This window comes from Haemaphysalis longicornis, unplaced genomic scaffold (assembly GCF_048455015.1).
Source record: "Haemaphysalis longicornis isolate Haplotype H1 unplaced genomic scaffold, Haemaphysalis longicornis Haplotype H1 scaffold_3, whole genome shotgun sequence".
In the NCBI taxonomy this organism is placed as follows: Eukaryota; Metazoa; Arthropoda; class Arachnida; order Ixodida; family Ixodidae; genus Haemaphysalis; species Haemaphysalis longicornis.
In genome coordinates this window covers 73,366,223-73,380,876 of record NW_027526335.1, presented here as the reverse complement: position 1 = coordinate 73,380,876, position 14,654 = coordinate 73,366,223, and the positions used below count along the sequence as shown (strand labels likewise).

Here is a 14,654-nt window from a genome sequence, read left to right as displayed (position 1 = left end):
CGGAAGACACTGCTATTACTGGGTGAGTAGACCGTCTTGGCCGAGTGTCGCAGGGGCTCGGGTTTCCACTTTGTAGAAGATTCCGCACCCCCTGTGGTGTTCACTCCAAGCTCCGAGCAATCTCCACTTCCAACGACCGTTCCTGTTTTTTCCACTCTTTACTTCACTGTTTTGTCTCAACTATTTCGCCCGCATCAATAATTATTTTGCCGAAGAGCACATTTTCGGATTCAAACTCTGCGTCTGTTAGTGTTGGTCCCCTTTCTTTGTGGTGGGAACATGGCAGCTGCTTGGTGTTAAGAAGCGTTTCCCCAGTTGGTTGTGGAAAATGTGTCCAGAACGCGCTTTTCTTTTCAATGGCCGAGTCGAAGCAAATCAACGCCCTGCTTGCCGGGTTCACGGGAAGCAGCTGCCGGCGCTGGGGTCTCACTTCAGGAACGCTGCTGCTCGTTGTTGGTCCGTAACTACTCCGGGACAGCTTCACCATCCGTTTAGTACCATTGCTCTCTTGACTAATTTATCATTTCGTGTAATAAGTGAAATTTGTATGTGGTAAATAAAGGTCTGCCAATGTTATTAGTAAATTAGACCAGTTAACCTTATACTGAATCTTATCGACTTCTTCACTGCCGATCGCCATGCTACCGTACCAGGAAGGGGCAATTTTCGTCGCTACATAATAGTGTACCGCAAAGCTTCTTTCTCTCTGAATTTTTGCAAAAATAAGGGTCACGAGGAGACTGCGCGTGCTTTACGCTTTGCCTGACTTCACCAGTGAAGAAGGCCTTCGGCCCGGATCCCCCATCATCCCTTCCTTCCCATTGTTCTTCCAAACTTGGGTCCGAGGCTTCGTGCAATGGCAAAAGGCTTCGGGTGTCTTCTTGTTGTGTAAACGTGTATGAGTTTTTTTATGGGAAAAAGAAGAAAAACTCATGAGACTTGTTTACTGTTTGTAAAATATGCCATATACTATAAAATATATTTTACTGGTGTAAAATGTATATTTTATCCATTTTTATTATTTATATTTATTTATACTTATTTTATTTAGTTACATTTACCTTTATATTTGTTCTTTTATATTTTTGTATTTTATATTTTATATTTGTTGTCAAAATTTTACCCCCCCCCCCCCCCCGACAAAAATCCTCGGTGCGCATGCTTCTAAAAGGGCATAAGTCATAGCAGCTGCTGTATGTGACAGTGGAGACGAGACTCGCAGCTGCACAGCGCTAGGACGGCAATATGGAGGGCAGGTTAGCATAACCGGGTTCCGAGACTTCCGACCTACGCATCCTTATCCCCTCTTGTAGACGCAGCGTATACCGAGTCAAGTACTTCGGCCGTGGTAGCTAAACTACGAGCGCAATCAGCGCTGGACGGGAGTAAATGCGCGGGCTAGATGAATTTCTGAACTGGCTAGCCGCACAAGTCTAAAATGGCAGCCGACAAGTCGATGCCAACATTTGGCACATATCCACGCGTGATTAAAAAATGAAGAAGCATTAATAATAATAGATAAGATGCACTTTTTCTTCATTCAACAGTTGAACTTAGTTCAACTTTGCGCTATTGTACTTTCATCGACATTTGTTTGAGAAAGTTTTCCAGCAGGTACTCTTTTTTTGCTTGTTGAAGCGTATTCGCACACAGTACGCATTTCGAAATACGTGGATAAAAAATGTGTTCTTCGCGCGTCCCGCCGTTTGATGATTTAAAATTCCCACACCCAAGCTCCGCGGGGAAGCGTGGCGCTACCTAGCGTACTAAATGTGCTTTACGCTTCTAGCCTAAACAACGCTCCGCGAGGTGGCGCGGCCTGACCAACCAAACAGAACGCGTGTACATTGGCTTACGAAGGTCACGTGGTTGTGACGCCGGGCTCACTACCGCCCGTAGACGGCGACTACGGCAACCTGCGAGTTCCTTATATTTCCTTGCGTAATTTTTTTTTAAACTCATCTCTCTGGGCGCAATATCAGCGCGGGCACGGAGGATCGAAATGGAAGTGTTTGAGAGCGGCTAAACGCCCGGTGAGTACGCCTCCGAGTGTTTTTTGCGAACGTGTCGACGCATCCGGAATCCGGCGAAGAACCCGCGGAGCCGGAACAACCAGTCGGACCGAACGCGCCGGCTCGCTTGCCTTCGCTGTCAGCAGGGAGCGATGCCGGATGGGAGGCCGACTCATCGGCCGGGACGCGCGTTTTTTCGCTCCCCGGTGTCTGTTCCCCGCAAACGACTCGCGAAAGATTACTTCCGCACTTTGCTCCCGGCTCCGCGAACTCGTACGATGGTTGGTTTTGACCTATCCGCGACCTCGCATTCGGCGATACCTCCCGATCACATGCGGCCCGCTCGAGCACTGGGAGAAACTGCTGCGGTGCCGAATATATCCGCTCCAGGGACGGCGAAAAGAGGGCGCTAAGCCTACCCAAGCCCCGCAAGATCGTACAAATCGTTCCCCTCAATTTCACTTGCCTGCAGAGGTTCTCCCCGAGAGAGCGTAACCGCTGCTCGACCCTCCCGTTACGTACCTTTCGGGTCGGGCTTGTCGCGGGTGCGGAACATGCGGACATCGGGCGCTGACTTCCGTGCACGGGCTCGAATGTTTTGGTTCGAAGTAACAGCGAACGTCTTTTAAATCGCCTATGAACGGGTCCCCGCAGTTTACCAAAAGGGTAATTGTACGTTACGTCCAGCCCCCGCGAAACAGTCGGCGCCGATAGTTGGGCTTAGGGTTTGCCTCACGCCCTGTTCGCTATCCTGATCGAGTACGCATGACCACTAACCGGCCTAATCAAATAACACAAACTTAATATTTATTCCCAAATGACGTGAAACATCCGCGCTGTGTCTTCGAATTTTCCGAATGAAGTATAGCGGTGTCAGTAAACGCGTGAAACTCGCCGTGTGCGACCTCGACTGGGACGGGCTCGTAGCGGTAGCGCAGCAAAGCTCGCTTGCGGGATTACGTTTCCGTCAGGCGTGTCGGCGCTCTGCCATGCGTCGCGCCAGACGGCGGCTCTTTTATGTTGCTCTTCGCTGTGCTAGGTGGAGCGCGGTTTTGTCGTCCTAGTTTTGCTGCTGTGACTGCGCCAAATGCAGTACGCGGTGGCGAGGCCTTTGCGCGGGCCCAATTAAATGGATTGCCGGCCGTTCTGTGCGCGTACTATGTTGCGCGCCGCCGTGACCACTCCCACCGACTCCGGAACCACGGCAGAACTTTCGCTTCGAGTTGTGTCTCGCGCTATCCCGAGTGGGTCCGATGTGAATCTTTGGCCTTATCCACTTCCTACACCGTGACCTTATCTTGTCTCTCCTCATGCTCGACTTAAGTACCCACGTTATCGACACCGCCAGAGAAACGAAAGGGGGCTACATGAATTCTTCCTATATATATTTTTCCCAGTCAACCGCTACTTTGCCTGAAGCACTTCGAGAACTGACCGATCCTACTCTCCCGGTTTACAAGTGCACGCTTACCTTACAACGAGGGCAAAAAGTGTCTGAGGTACTTTTTTTTCTCTTGGTGTGTGCAATCATCTCTGTGCTTTAATGCCGCTGACTGATTGTCGATGATTCCTGTGTAATTCTGCATTGAACCTTTTTCCGTATTTCGGTAAGGCTTGATGTGAAAGCGTTGTTGAGGGGACCTGAAAATTCGGGGTTGGACTCGAAGGGGGATTCATTTTCGCGCATTTTAGGAGACGATCACGATGTTACGAGCTCCCTGTTTGCTGTGCCAAGTACTTATGCCAATGTAAGTAGTTGTTGGGCAGAATAGAATAGAAACATCGATGGTTACTTAAAAAAAGGGATAGTTGAGCTAACAACTTTCGACATGTTCGAAGATACCTTCTTGTTTCGTTAACGGGTCGTCCTCGAATCTCGCGTCCCACACACTGTCCGGTACCGGCGACGTTATCCTCCCTCCTGGACGGCGTCTCTCTCTCTCGTGGGTGGCAAGGGCCCTGACCCCCGCCGAGAAAGAAAAGAAGTCACTTTGGAAGAGAGGAAGATGCGGACCGGACGATGAAAGCTGAGTCCGGTCATGTATACGGCATACGCCGGCGAGCGAGCAGCGTCGGGTTATCGGGGCCATCTGTGTGTTGCACAAATCGTCGTCCGAGCCGGTTGGAGAAATCGTCCGAGCCCGCCGTATCTGCCGCGGCGCGCGTCGCGAGGCTTCTCGGGTTTGTACTATTATTTTTTCCACAAAGACCGAGGCCATACCGCTGCGGCGCGGCTGCTTCGATCGAGAAGAGCAGAGCGCGCTGTTTTGTCCATTTCCCCTCTTTCATCCCGAGAAATCCGATCCGACACGCCGCGGCTGTGGCTTCGCAGGGAACAAGGTACCGAGGCTCCCGCGATGCGTTGCGGACACACGGCCCTCACGTCTCTATGGGTCGCCGCCTGACTGCTACTGCGGTCAACCGTAAACGCCAGCTGCGCTCTTTGCATATGATATAGCATTTGTCCAACAGCGGCTGAGGGAACGTTACCTTGCGCGCGATAATGTAGCAGCCCGAATTGATGTCCGGTACTACCCGGATGACGTACTCTTCGTCATGGAAGTTAATGGATCCGATTCTATCAGCATTTATCAATCAATCAATCAATTAATCAATCAATCAATCAATCAATCAATCATCCTGAGTTGATGTTTGATACTACCCGGATCAATCAATCGATCATCTCTGAGTTGATGTTTGATACTACCCCGGATGGCTCTTTTTGATAAAAGTTAGAAGTTAACTGACCCTGCTTTCTCAGCATTTATCAATCAACCAATCATCTGTTTCCACCAAACCAACCCCAATCCACTCTCAAGAGCAACAACGGGGATTGGGTCCCCCAAAAAGAAAAAAAAAAAAGAAGGGCTAATAATGGTCGCCATAGTGCGCATGTAGCCAGACTGTCGGAACGACGAGAGGTATATCAGATTTTCTTTCGGCTGAGAACGACGAGGAGTATCAGATTTTCTTTCGTCTGCGTGTAACTGGTACGCCCGCTGGAATTCGGCAGTCCGCATTCGTATGGATCGTGTACAGACGCACGCTACGTAAGACATAACGCGCTGAATCCGCGGGCCTATTCAGCGCTTTATCCCGGTCCCGGGTGCCGTGCGTGGACTACCGCCGAGGATTTTATTCTGGGTAGTTTAAAAGCAGCTATTATATTTTCATTTTATGGGTGGGGGTGGGGAGGGAGGCTTGGAACAAGAGTACATGCGGAAGAAAAGTATATCTGGAATAACTTTAATTATGCCGAGCTGGCATGGGTCCTCTACTCTTGCAACGGAGAACTGCGGTCGGACAATGCTAACTGTGAGTTCGTGAATGCGGTTCGACGCAGCCCAGCAGCCCTGTGGTAGTGCGCGCGCCTTTGATTTCTGGGCAAAGACAGCCGCAAAATAACCGCACGATGGCGGCGGCTTGCATTCAAACATATAAGAACTGAACACATTCACTGCCACCTGCCGCGGTGGATGCTCTATGGAGGTGGCTCGACTGCTGACCGGGTAAAGGCAATGGTAATACCTTCTGCGGAAGCGAAAAAAAAAAAAAAAAAAAGGCGCAGCTTGCACTATTGGTGCAAGGACGGAGAAACAGCAGAGCTGGCGCACACCTCTCTCTGTTTCACCTCACATGGATTTCCCAACTTGCCGCTGCAAGTTGTCCATGACTGGCAGGCCCGGAAAGTTCAGTCCGCAGCCTTTCCCGTCTCTCCGTGGACCGCGTTAGCACGCGCTGGAACCCGCGGCGGCAACCGGCTTCGCGAGCTCGGCGTCTGTACATCCCACTTCAGGCGCGAACGCACGTGAGCTGGCGAGGAGAAGAGCACGCGAGAGATGACGCCACGAACGCTGGATAAGGCGCTCCTCACGAGGCGCACTCTCACGGGGGGAACTCGGTATTTTTTCTTGGCATCACTAAAAAGGAGAATACACAACCAATGCATCCTGCCGGTGACGACGTATGGGAGCGGTAACTTATAGCGCCTTACTAAGCAACTTGAAAGCAAACTTAGGTCGGCTAGCGGGCCATGGAACGAATGATGCTCGGAGTAACACTTAGAGGCAGGAAACGAGCTTCCTGGATCAGGGAACGAACTAGAGTTGGCGATATCATAGTTGAAATAAAAAGAAATGGGCTTGGGCTGGCCGCGTAGTTAGCCAAATGACAGTCGGCGGACTAGCAGGGTGACTGAGTGGACGCCGAGGGACGGGTCTAGAAATAGAGGAAGAACAATTATTCGACGGAGGGACGAAATAAGAAATTTCGGAGGCAAAGAAAGAATGGACTCGTGCGGTGCGGAACAGGATCGCAGTTAGTAGTAGTAGTAGTAGTGGTAGTACTTTTATTGTGAGAAGAAAGGGGAAGGGGATAGGGGTGAAAAGTTGAGAGGGAGTTCATGGGTGGGGCCCGACGTCCAGGGCTCCAGATGCAACGGCTCCCACCTTGGCTCTCTGAATCAGACGTAGCTGATCTTCGAGAGATGAGCTGGTAAGGGCTGCCTCCCACGTCTCGATAGGATTAATCTGTATACTGTTGTTTTCGCAGTTGGTGGTCAATGGGAGAGGCCTTCGTCGTGCAGTGAACCATGGTGGGCTGTTGTTGATAATAATGATGATTATGCTTTTTTTTTTTCTAGTAACACTCGACGGCGGAACTTAAAGCTTAAAGGAGCACTGACACCAAATTTCGGCGTTAATATTATTGCACAGTTCGCTTCCTTCACTCAGCAGAATACCCTGGCTGAAATATGAGCGGCCTGCGACGCGAAGAACATAGTTTAATGGATCTCGTTTATCGCGCCGACGGAGCAGCGCGCGGAGCGGCACTCAGCAAATGGACATCAGCGTGACATCATCCAGTGAAAGCCAAAAGAAGTGACGCGGCAGCGCTCGTCAAAAACTCGCGACGTCACTTCATGCGCGCGGCCCCACGAGCGGCGAGCGGGCGCAACACCCTCTCAAGCGGGCGCCGGTAACGTCCGCACAAAGCGGTGAGGTCAGTCAGGGATTCTGTCATATGCGCCGTTCGGGATAAAAGCGCGGGAATTTGAAACAAACGATTTTCAGGCCGTTCAATATAATTAACTATCGCGAGCTGAAGTATTTGAAGTGCTGTTTCAGGTTCGCCAGGCCATTAAGCACCGATAAAAGCAATAAAAGTGTGACATCAAATTTTCGTGTCAGTGTTAAACAGCTGTGCTGTTGGAACAAAAAAATTCCCCGCATTTCCCCGAGGGGAAGAATGTGAAAGTGCGAATGCAGGAGTTGAATTTGCGCGGTTCGGTAATGTTCGCGAAAGAGAGATCACACACACACACACAACTACAAAGAAAGAAAGATGCATTTATTCACAGACACCTATTTGTGTTGTCGTTGTACTTGATTGCTAGAGCGGATCTCAGCTTTGAAATTTCGTGTCAGTACTCCTTTAAGCGGGTGCATTAGCCCTTCTCACGCCCGATTCCTGGCCAATCCCCCACGTGGGTATGTGCCATGCACAGACACCTATTTGTGTTGTCGTTGTACTTGATTGCTAGAGCGGATCTCAGCTTTCAAATTTCGTGTCAGTACTCCTTTAAGCGGGTGCATTAGCCCTTCTCACGCCTGATTCCTGGCCAATCCCCCACGTGGGTATGTGCCATGTCAGCGGCCAGGCAGCGCGCGCCCATCTCCCCCTGTTGCCAAGGAAGACGAGGAGCGCGCGCACCCGCTGCTGTTGCTATGCGGACGGCGGCGGAATGCGGACGGCGGCGGACGCTTCAGGCTCGCTTAAGAAGTGCATTCGCACTTAAAAAAAAATCGAAGCAATTCGTACGAAGCCAGCTCATTGCACGGTGCATCCAGAGCGCGGTACGGTTTCTTATTTCGACTCTTCCTGTCTACAAGAGGGAGAGTTGCGTATCATCTGTCTTCTACGCCACTGTGTTCTACGAGTAGGGTAATTAATACAACTCTTTGCCTTGCCCCTCACATTAAGCCGGGCTTTAAAGTTACGCCTGGTGCCAAGCACACGCAGGCAACAGGGAGGGGGAGAGGGCGGGCGGGAGTTGGGTGCCGCACCGGCCCGAAACTTCTTTTTTTTTTTTTTTTTTGGGGGGGGGGGGGGGGGGGCAGAGGGGGCTGCGGAGACGCAACTGATCCTTCCCATAATCAAGTAAAAACGGCCGATCGCTTTTTCTCTGAGAAGCTTTCTATATGCCTCACCGATGGCATTGCAGTGGTCGTCCGCGTTAATAGCACACCGCAGGAAATCCAACTTTACACAGTGGGTTTCACGAAAAGATTATGATGATGATAAGCGAAGGCGCATCAAGCGCCCCAAGCAAAAAAAAAAAAAAAAAAAAAAGAAGAAGAAAAAACTCCCGGGCCATCTCCACTAACGTGAAACCTGGGTAGGCGCGAAGCATGCAGTGCATAAGTGTCTTATTGGCGCCTTGGCGTTGTTGCCAACGGATATGAAACCGTTTGGGGTAGAGGTGTACAATTTTTCTGTAAAAGTTTATCCGTTTTTGAAGCACGAAGCTCTCTCTAGCGCGAGGCGTAAACGAGTGTCTTTTAAAAGCACGTGTTACGTTTTAGCGCGAGGCGTATACGAGTTTCCCGGTGTTTTAGTTACCGTGACTACATGAGACGAACGCGATTACGATGACGACGACGACGACGGGAGACGCCAACACCCCCAGCCCCTAAAAATTTTCGCCCCTAAAAAATAGTTTCCCGTGGCCGGAATCGAACATATAGGTCTCGCGTTATGAACCCTGCGTCTGTCCAATTGCGCCATTCGGACCCGGTCGAAGCAGTTCGGATTTCGGACCTTGACTTTGACTCGGGTTTCACGCGAGAAAGCTTCACGTTTTAACCATATTTCTCCTAAAAAAAGGGGGTGGGCTTTGATTTTTCCGTCGCAAGCGATGCGTTCAGCTCACGAGGCATCGGGCTAGCTGCTAGCACCATCAGCCATCTTGCAACGCCCCTGCAGAAAAGGGAAATTGATTGATAAGTTATGTTATTCGGGAAAGGAGGAGCGGCGGTCGCTGGTGTGGGAAGAGGGGGATAGGGATGGAGGCAGGCACCCATTCACGCCAGGCCACAAGCAAGGCCGAACTGGGCTAATGGGACAAGGTGTCCCGGGGGTTCGGAAAAGTGAAGGATACAACCGAAAACCGAAACATTATGCAAATGACGCCCACTGCCTCTTCCTCCTGCTCCTCCTCCTTCCATGGTTCTCTTTTTTGCTTTATTTTCTCGCTTTCTTTTTTGTCCTTGTTATGTCCTCCATTTTTTCCCCCAAGTCTTCAGGAAATATCGTTAGTTCGAAGCCACCCCAAAAAGAGGCTCACTTAATCCAGCAGCGACTGGGGGCGTGCATCTGGAAGATCGACCGACTTGCACTGACCCGCATTTTTTTTCAGCGGAATGCGGTAATTGTCACGTTCAACGCGTGAGACGTACTGCGCACGATGCTTTATGTGGCGCCCAAGGTTTTTCGTACCTGTATGGCTTGTCTCCTAGGCAAATTTCACGAGCTTGTGGGGAGCGCTAACCCCCTGCTTATAACATGCTTGGTCGAGGATTAGGAAAAAGATGAGGCTTGTAATATAAGGGGAACACTAAGTCAAATAAGCCGAGTTGCAGTGTTGTCCGTGCTTTGTCGAAGACACCAGAACTAAACGTCGGATTTGTCCAAGATTAAAGCTTTTCTAGAATAAAAATATAAAACCAAATGATTTTGAATAGATATACCGTATTCTGGCTTCTAAACAAGTAGTCTAATTTTATTGTTGTTGTTGCCCCCATTTTGTAACTTTTGTTCTACATTTGTGGTACGGAATGAAATAAGTCATCTGATGCTTCGCTGCATACTTATTTTTTGTTTGTCTAGATCAGTGCTGACAATGGATTATATCTCGTAAGGAAAATGACATACGTAAAAAATGAAAGAACCCAACACTAACGCGTAAGACTCGAAGGTAGCGACGGTTTATGCAACCTCAGCAGCCATCAAGAAGGTTTATGGCCACGATTGCAGCCGATTTGCTTCCTATTCGCTGCCGCAACGACCATCATTGTTGCTTTAGTGTGAGCTTCTTTCTTTTTTTTTTTTTGATGTGATACTTATTGGTAATCACCTTTGAGAGGCGTACACTATGACGTTCCGAACAAGTGTTGTCACGATTACGGCGAACGCTGGAGCATTTTTTTTTTTTTTGGCCAATCTTGGTCAATCTCCATAAGTGGATATTCCTGGCTATCCCCCTAAGTGGGTATGCTTGGCTTGACAAACGTGAGCGAGGGACGATGGGCGGTCGTCGCGAGGCACGCACACACGAGCGCTAGCATTTTCTTGGTTTTGTTAACTGCCTGGCGGTCGCCGCGAGGCCCGCGCTGACGCGCGCGTACGTGCTCGACAATTTCTTGGTATTTTTAACTGCGGACACGAAAAATTGAGATTTGCTAAACAGCTTCGCCGTTAAAAAAAAAAGTACCCCAAATTTGCCTGCAATGTATAACTGCACATGATATTCCGGCTCCCGTGTGAGCTAAACAAGGTGCGGAAAGATGATACTGTTGACAAGAGCGACCGAGTGTCGAACAGCTGTAGATCCTGAGGTCCAACCAAAAGTCGTCCCAGGCTGCAGCGACCGTTCGACGCCGACAGCCACTTGCGTCTATCTGCGTGCAGACAGATACTCGTGCCACGTGTCTCCTTGACCTTTCGTCCCGGCTTCATTTCGTCACCCTCCGGTCTCGTCCTCTACCCCCCCCCCCTCCCCTCTCCTTACCTCTGCGTGGACTCGCCTTTCGCTCGCCCTCTATGGAACACACCGGCAGAGATGGCAAAATTACTACTCAAAAAGTAATTATAAAACATTGCTTATTACTTTCCTAAATTTTCTTAAATGTAATTAAATTACATTAGAAATTACAGGTGGCCGAAAGTAATGACATTACGTTACTATTACTTTTCAAAAGTAATGAAATTACTTTGAAATTGTACTTCGTGCATCCATGCATCCGGGTGTCAAATAACGCCAAAAACAGCCCAGATACTTCGGTGCGCTGCAAGAAACTTGTGTTCGTCACTTATGCGATGTTCCAGCTTCTCGAGACCGCGCGAGTTCAAAACATTCCAAGGAACTCGGACAATGCTTTGCAGCGACGAACGACAAACGGTTCGCGCGTTTCCGTGATGAAAAAAAAAAAAAAAAACGCGCCTTCCTAGCAGCGGGCTTACACTGCAGTGACCAGCATAACGAAGCCTTGAACACAATCTGCACGTTTTTAGTTGACTGTCGCCACGGCATTCCCGGAACGCATGAAAAGCGAACGAAGATGCCCGAGAAAGCAGGCAGAGCTCTCATCGAAGCGTTGTTTCCTTCGCGTTCGTAGAGTTCCAATGTCCAGAGACTCTGCGGGCATTGGAACTGTATTTGGTCCACTTTTATTGGTCAACTTTTTATCCCGTAAGGCTATATCGTAGTCAAAAAATTAGCAGTGGCTTAGATAGGTATACGTAGCGTGAGTTAAAGGGGTCCTGAAATACCTTCCGCCGATGCGTGGATGTACATGTAACCAAATAAAGCAATGTATTAGCAATCTCCTGCCGCAAGAATTTTGTTGAAGCGATGAGTATTAGCTGAGAAATCGTAAATCAAAAACCGCGCATTATCGTCGCGCCGCGTTTCCTCCTCCTTTCAACTTACTCTCCGCTGTTGACGGCGAGAGAGCCTTCCCTCCCATGATGCTGCGCTCCTCGGCGGTGACGTACTTCCGCTATAGCGCTGCTCACACAGCCGTCTGCTACGGGTGGCTACGGGCAAGCTTTGTTGACACCATGAATTCGTCACTCCGCTCAAGGCTGGAAAAGCGAACGAAAAATCTGGCCCCATGTGTGCTGTGGCCTGGCCTTGCCCTTTCGCGGTGTACGTTGTTGCAGAACTTTGCTATCGGCGGCACGCGACTTTTTATCGGCGGCGAACTCGTAGCCGCACGGGGAGGATCCTGCGCTCGCTCCCTTGGATGCACAGCGCACTGTTTATCCAAAAAGCGCCGTATCAGATGTGGCCCCGCTGGTGCCGGGTCTTATTTTGTGGCGGTGGTAATTCCTGCCGGCGGCATGTGAAAAAGACATTTTGAACCGATACAGAACCCGTGCACAAAACGCCAGTTCAGCTTGGGGCGACGCGTGGTGGAGAGCGGCAACGTTGGCAAAACATGCTCCGCCACGGCTCTGAGCTTCCTCGCGCTGGAGCGAGCACCATTTCTTTGACAATATCAAACATCGGTTGCCCTGGCAACAAGGCACAAACCGCTCTAGAAGTCAGTTACGGTTGCGTGATCCCGGTTCAGCTTGGGGCCCCACCTCGCGGCATATGGGCACTGCAGGCATACTACTCACTCCCATTTGGAAGTGCGAGATGCGTTTGGCATTACAGGAGGCGATGGTGTGTGTGTTCTGGACGCCTTTGTTTCGCGATGAAATGCGTTGTGCTTCTGCGGGTGGATAGTGCTTCCCATGGTCTGGATTATCTCTCTCAAGCGGCGTACGACTCAACCTCGCATGGGGTATGTGCAGTGTGCGTGGCTAAAAGACATCTCGGCTTGTGCGCCAGAGTAAGTGACTTTCTGTTTGTTCCCGCAAACCGGGCGTGAGGTGAGTGCCGAATTTACGAGGTGCAGGAGGAGGCAACCCATCGTCTGTCAATCGCGGTTCGGACTTGCAACGCATGTTGTGACGTTGTGTTCGTTCGAAACGCATCTCTGGATTGTTTGGAAGTTGAATAAATTGTATGCGTCAAACCCGGGCATTCGGCTCAGGGCGTTCTCTGCGATTGCAAGAAAGAAGTGCCACGGGGCTTCAACGCTTTCTTTATGGAACGTACTCAAGTAAGAGAATATTCATGTCGTGTTATGGCCCTGTTGCATTTAATACAAACGGTTAAGCGTTTGTTTACACTTGTTTCGTTTGTCATAAAATGTCCAAGCACTCCGGCACTCCGCTGGCAGATCAGCCGGCGAGCCGACGCTGAGCAGACGACTCATCTCTTTGCCGGAAGTGCGTGAAAAAGCCGCCCAATAGCAGGATGTCTAGCTCATGACGAACATCTGGGAATCGATGATGTAGACATGTGAAGATGGCGGTGTCCAAAAACACGAAGGAAAGGGTGAGAAAAAAGCGACCAACTTTGCAACAAAAGTGTGAGCTTTCCGCTGCGCGTAAACGAGTAATACTTGGCACAGATGATGTTGACGACCCAATCTAACGATTGCGCTAGTCAATTTAGTGTGCTCAAAACGCCTTTCAGGGCCCCTTTAAGGTTCAGCTGGTTATTCTTAGCTTTCCTGGTTGTCTAGGATTAGCTTGATTACCATGCTCACCGCTGCTTCAATGACGCACACACACACGGTATACGCATTATGTGACACATGTATATTTATCAAGAGGCTCCGGCGCAGCGTCGCCAATCGCCCCAAGGCTAAGCTGGTTCCACAGGCGCACGCCGGTGTTGCTGTGACGCACGAGCCATCGGTTCCACACCCGGCCACCCCTCGCATGATCATCAAGTGGATCGGGCCGCCACGTGCGGAACGGAGGTCGGCGAAGACGCTGGGCGCGTGGGGTGCGTGAAAGACGCCGGGCAGCGAGCAACGTTCTGTGACGCCGTGAGACGTACGTCACTGCTCCTCGCGCATGCGCAGCACGGCTCTCTAGGAGCTACGCGAACCTGCTCAACCTCGGCCAGTGTAGCTCACGCTGCAAAATAATTGGGAAAGTAATGAGTAATTTCCATGAAATCACTGGCCTGAAGTAATTTAATACGTTTCTAAATTACCAACACTCCAAAAGTAATTCATTACATTACTCATTGCAGCAAAAAGTAATTTAATTACTGTAATTTAATTACTGCCAAGTCTGCCAACCGGCTGCAAGTTGGAACTCACCACGTGCTATCGCATACGGCGTTCTCAACGAGGAACGAGATCTCCTGACGGCATAGCTAAAAAGAAAAAAAAAGCAATAAAGAATGTAGCGCGTTATCTTCCCTTCGGCTGGGAAAGTCTGCCCGTTCGGCTTCGCTCTACTCCCCTATTGCGGACGAATCCACCCACTCGGCAGGTATACGCTTCTCCGTGCCGCCGCGACGTGATTGGGGATATAATGAGTAACCGCGGCGGACGTATCTGCCAGGAGGCCAAAACGGGGCTCGATAGTGGCGAATTGCGAAAGTACTCGCTGGCCGCGCGCGCTAACACGGGCCAATGTAACAAGCAGCCGGCGCGCGCTTCGAATTTCTAAGCATCAGTGTATACCAACGTGGAGGAACTAGCTATCAAATACGACCTTTACTCGCCGCGATTAAGTTAATTGGGGTTGAAGAGCGTAAACGTTACAGCCTGAGTAGACTTTTCAGCTTGGCGCAATTCTGAATTGCGGCGCTAAGGGTCAAAATGAACATGGACGGTTTGAACAGTGTCGTCACCTGGACAGAATATCCTGAGCATTGCTTTGACGGCCGGCGAGCCGGAGTGGGAGGGGTCTAATGCTTGTTTGAGGACATAAAGAACAGGTAGGTGTCGTTCGTAACTGGCGGTGTTCTGGCGTTTAGGTTTAGCTAAATAATAGGCAACAAAATAT

The 14,654-nt window shown here is 50.1% G+C and overlaps 1 protein-coding gene across 2 annotated transcripts in view; it reads left to right on the top strand.

The window, feature by feature from the left end:
* Window positions 1-1,881: 1,881 nt before the first annotated feature.
* The window catches only part of LOC144174627 (fatty acyl-CoA reductase 1-like), a 109,513-nt gene continuing 96,740 nt past the window's right edge, over window positions 1,882-14,654 (top strand). Inside the window, exons 1-2 of one of the 2 annotated variants that reach the window (XM_077703407.1) lie at window positions 1,896-2,033; window positions 3,410-3,511. The gene's annotated coding sequence lies outside the window, so the exon portion shown is untranslated. Of the gene's footprint in view, window positions 2,034-3,409; window positions 3,512-14,654 lie in introns of both variants that reach the window. The other variant, XM_077703406.1, reaches the window with a different exon arrangement.